The sequence below is a fragment of the Salvia miltiorrhiza genome, chromosome 7, assembly GCF_028751815.1.
Source record: "Salvia miltiorrhiza cultivar Shanhuang (shh) chromosome 7, IMPLAD_Smil_shh, whole genome shotgun sequence".
In the NCBI taxonomy this organism is placed as follows: Eukaryota; Viridiplantae; Streptophyta; class Magnoliopsida; order Lamiales; family Lamiaceae; genus Salvia; species Salvia miltiorrhiza.
Window position 1 is genome coordinate 31,736,976 of NC_080393.1, and position 4,860 is coordinate 31,741,835.

At 40.8% G+C, this 4,860-nt stretch overlaps 1 pseudogene across 1 annotated transcript; it reads right to left on the reverse strand.

Annotated features, from left to right (window-relative positions):
- Positions 1–2,300: 2,300 nt before the first annotated feature.
- On the reverse strand, positions 2,301–4,424 carry LOC130995937 (DELLA protein GAI1-like; annotated as a pseudogene). The gene is made up of 2 exons (XR_009092319.1): positions 2,511–4,424; positions 2,301–2,426 (listed from the first exon to the last, which is right to left on the reverse strand). The product of XR_009092319.1 is annotated as a DELLA protein GAI1-like (transcript).
- Positions 4,425–4,860: the final 436 nt, after the last annotated feature.

A 4,860-nucleotide genomic window follows, 5' to 3' on the forward strand; every position in this document is an offset into this window, starting at 1 on the left:
ATTTTAAATTTTTTATAGTATAACTTTTTTTAAAAAAAATACTCCTCACTCCACAAAAAAACTTCGTACTTTTTTCTTGTTGAGATGTCCACAAAAAAGCTTCTTACCTATTTTTAAACTATACTCCATCACTTATTAATATCTCATTTACCCTTATTTTTCAAGTTTTCACCACTCTTAATACTCCCTCCGTCCCACTATAACTGAGACTCTTTCTTTTTGGGGTAAAAGTTTTACCCTTTAACACATTTTCACTTTTTCACCTACACACAAAATACACATTTCTTAATTCTCATGCTAAAAAAAAGGTCTCACTTATAGTGGGACGGAGGGAGTACTAATTAAAACATCTTTTCATCATTCTCAATATACCCAATAATATTTTTTTCACTCTCAATACACTCAATAACTTTTTTCTTAAAATTCGTATCACTCTCTCCAAGGAAGTTCTTTCGTAGACATCGGACGGAGAGAGTATATCAAGTTTAATGTCTTGGGGTTTAGTTTAAAATATTTATTTTTAATTTGGAATTATTAATTATTATGCCCATTAAAATTACTTTTTAGCATTTAAGTTCAATTTTAAGTTAGTATATTAAGAAAAAAAAAAGTTAGTATATTAAGAATGTTTAAAGTAGGTAGCTAGCAAGAAATTCTCAAAAAAAAAAAAAGTAGGTAGCAAGAAAAGGCAATAAAATGGCATAATTAAATGTGACTAAATAACATGACAATCCAGCCCATATTTATGGACGATATGATAAATATGTTGGGGACTATATTAAATACAACACTTATCCACTAATCATTCAAATTTCTATAATGTCAAATTCAAGCATTATTGAAAGAAAGTAAGTGGCATCGAAGTGATCGAGAAGCATGTCATTATTAATTGATACTCTGATAGCTAACGGAATTTTAGTCGCTTAATTCTAGTTATGGTTAAATGATTAAGCATCCAGCTCACAGCATGCCTTCAAACATTGATAGTATCACAAAAAAATAATTTGCTACCAATATTGATCATGTTCCGCTGCTGATTCCCTTATTTATCGCTTCTACAAGATTATTAGTATGTATTTATTCCTATAAATTTTTCCACCCTATATCATAGACTCATAGTTCCAAACCTCAAGAATTATTGGACATTAACAACCTATTAGCTTCTATTGAGATGTAATTAATATAGTATTAATAAACATTAGTTGACAATCTATATAACACTTGATAACCACGTAATGCATGTAATTGTGTAAGTCTCATTTGCCAGCTAGACTTCAACAATTTCTTCGTTTAGGTCGAATAAAACTTGAGACTTTAATAACTATACCCCACATATGAGAGTGTATAAACCATATATTATTAATTTTCTTTCCCTCTACGATATACATGTACTTTAACAGATTCGATATTTCAACCAGCGCCACGAGATCATATTTGCAAATTTATTGAAATTGTTAAGAGTACTTGTAATTTAATATCCAACTTTTGCAGTCATTTGCAATTTAGATTCAACATTTGAAACCTCGCAACAAATACTCAACTTTAACATTCTTTATAATTTAGACATATCCAATATTTTGCACAAGACTTGGACATTCATTTTACATCAAAAAAAATTAAAGACTTTTGAAGGTCATTGTTAGTATTATCATCTTATATAATCAATTTCTTTGTCGATCATTCAAAATTACAACTTGTACAACCCCAATGTCTTAATTTATCCGCGCCAATTCTCGATTCAATTACTCAATTATCGGACATCGAATGATAAAATTGATGACATGAGAGGACTGTGTGGACAATAAACTTTAAAAGCCCCCGCTTAATCTTTTGTTTTAACCTCATATAAATGTCTAAATTACAACTCCAATCTTGTTCAAATAGGTCTAAATTGCAAATAATGTTGAAATTTGGGGTATATTTCTAAATTTCAAAGATTTGAGCCTAGGCAATAAATGAGCCAAAATGAAATGTCAAATTATGAAAAAGAAAACCCAAGCTATTACCCAAGTTGTGAAATTCCTCCCTTGTTTTGGAACCAATGGATGAAATGAAAGAAGCAAAACACACCCTAGTTTTTCACCTTCAACTTTACCTCTCTTTTTCCAATATGTTTGTGTCAAACATCATTTTCATCAACCATAAACAACGCAACTGCAGATGAAAGAATCTAATGGTCCACAATCCAATAATTATACCAAAATATAACCAACTTTCCTCAAAATGATTTAATTTGTGTGCAACACTAACACATGGCGTGGCGTGCCACTTCCCCATTTCACCCTCAATACCATCACACATTCAAAAAGACTGCCTTTCCTTTTTATTGTGCAAAAGCTATATATCCAAATACACATTGCTATTCCAGATTCACCCCTCAAAATTACAGGATTCCACCAAACACGAAAATTCACTTTAACAATTACCTAAGAAGAAAAAAAAAGAGAGAATTTTCAAATTATGAAAAAAAGATCATTTTCAACTAGGACATGAAAACGAAATTGACTCACACACACACTAGAGAAGTGGTGGGTCTCAGCGTTGGCGAGTTAACCCAGTGAGTTTCCAAGCAGAGGTGGCAATCAATGGCCTGGTGTGCCATCCCAACATCAAGCATCCATTATTTTCATCCACTCTGTAACCATCTCCACCTGCAAACAGTGCCAGCAGCATGCTAGCCTGCTTGTAAGCGTTCGACCCCAAGTGAACCGGCTCAAACCCGGCCGAACCGAACCGGGTTTTCCACTGGGCCAGGGTCTCGTGCCGCTCCACCCGGTCCACCCCTTCACACGCCACCACATTGCATATCTGCCGCCCAAGGTATACCTCGCTCATCACCTTATCCTGAACGCTAACCGCCTCCTCTCCTCCGCCGCCGCCGCAGCTCTCCAATGAGTCGAAGAGGGTGGAGTAATAATGCAGGGACTCCGTGAATCGGTCCATGAACATAGCCCCGTTGTGATTGGCCTCCTGCTCAACCACGGTCAAGATCTCCGGCTTCAACCCACTCACAACTTGAAGCACCTTCTCGATCGCCCCCGGCCGCGCCAGCAGCTGATGGAGCTCGAAGATCGAATTCACGGCCACCGTCTCGCCCTCGCGGATATCGAACATGGCGGCGTCGAGATCCGCCAAGGAGCTCGCCACGAAGCCTCTGTATTCGAACTCCACATTGATCGATTCCGCCAATTGAGCTAATCTCCACCCGACTTCCTGCAAGTGATCGGTTTCGTCGTGCGAGGGCGGGCCGATTCCGGTTAAACGGAAGCTGGGCGGGCCGCCGGGCCTCAGCGCCAGCGCCTGCAGCAGCGCCGGCCATTGCATCCCCTGTTTCATGCTGAAATCGATGACGTGGACTCGGCTTTTACCCGCGAAGGCCTCGAGAATCGCTTGGTTGGCGGTGAAGTGCGCGAATTTGAGATAGGGGCAGGTCTCGTAGAAGTGCATTTGCAGCAAATCGTTGAACGCCGAATCCTGCTGATTGGCCGGATATAATTTGTAGATTCGCCTTGCTAGCGCTTCGGCGAAATAGGTGGCGACTTTTCTCATGGCGCCGGCCTGCGAAACCGCGAGAAATCCGATGTTCTTCACTAGGGCTTCGGCCAATTTGAAGTTCTCTTGCTGTACGGCTTCGGCGCACGCCATCAGCGTGTGAACCAGCCGGATGCCGTTTTCCTGAGAGTCAACTAGGAGCAGCGGCGTGGCGGGCGGCGGCACGGGCACGGGCACGGGCAGGGCGGCGATGGAATAGGGACAAGTCTTGAGTTTCTTGGGTTGCGGCTCCTGCGGCTGGGTTCTCGGGTAAACGGCTTTGCCGGGTATGGCGATTAGATCCGAGCCGAAATCGAGGTCAACCGGCATCTGACTGTTGACGCTGTCGATGCATGGTGATGGTGGAAGATTCGAGGAAGGGATCCGAGGAGGATTCGAATTCGGGGATGGGATTGAGGCCGGAGATCATGGATTCGAGCCAGGAGGCGAGATCGGAAGGGTTGTAATGAACGGTTTCATCAGCGAGCTGGGAGAGGCCTTCCTGGTGGACGCTGCCCATCACTTCCTCGAGCTGCTCAATCTTGTGCGCCACCTCGGCCATGTCGGAGGACTTGACGTTGTAGCCGAGCACGGCGAAGAGCTCGTCGTCGTCGGGCTCGCAGGGCAACATCTTGGAGCTGCTCGAGAAATTCTCTCGATTCATGTGGTCTCGCTTCATCTAGGTTGAATTGAAGAATCAGGGCATTGGGGATTGGCCTAGGGTTGCTTGGTTTTTCACAAATGTCGTCTGCTTCTGAGTTTTTGAGAGAGAGGGCAGTAGTGTTTGCAGAGGGAGAGAGAAAGTGTGTGTATCAGTATTGGGGACTAGAATAATAGTGGTACGAATCAGAGATAGAGATAGAGAGAGGGAGAGAGGGTAAATTGGACAACCTTCCACACTCACTAATTATACATACACACACACCAACCAGATATGATTGGTAATAAAAGGTGCGGGTAATAATTTCTTACAGCTTCTGCTTTGATAATTGGTGAGCCTAATAATTTCTTACAGTTTCTGCTCTGAAAATTAGTCCACTATTTTCAACATTCTCTTCCTCTAGTTTTACCTAGTTACCACTAACAAATTCGTTTCGTTTCAGGCATCTTACCTTACACCTTTTCAAGCGCGTATAGCTTCTATTCGCTCTACAATTAGGTTAATTATCCATCCAAAATCCAACGTATCAAAAAACAAAAACAAAAAAAACTATCATATCTTGTGGTGGATGGACTATGAAATATGATCAATCCAAAGAATCAACAAAACGTATATCGTATGCATGTCTTCACCTAATAATAAAAAATACTAGAATTTTAAATCATTTT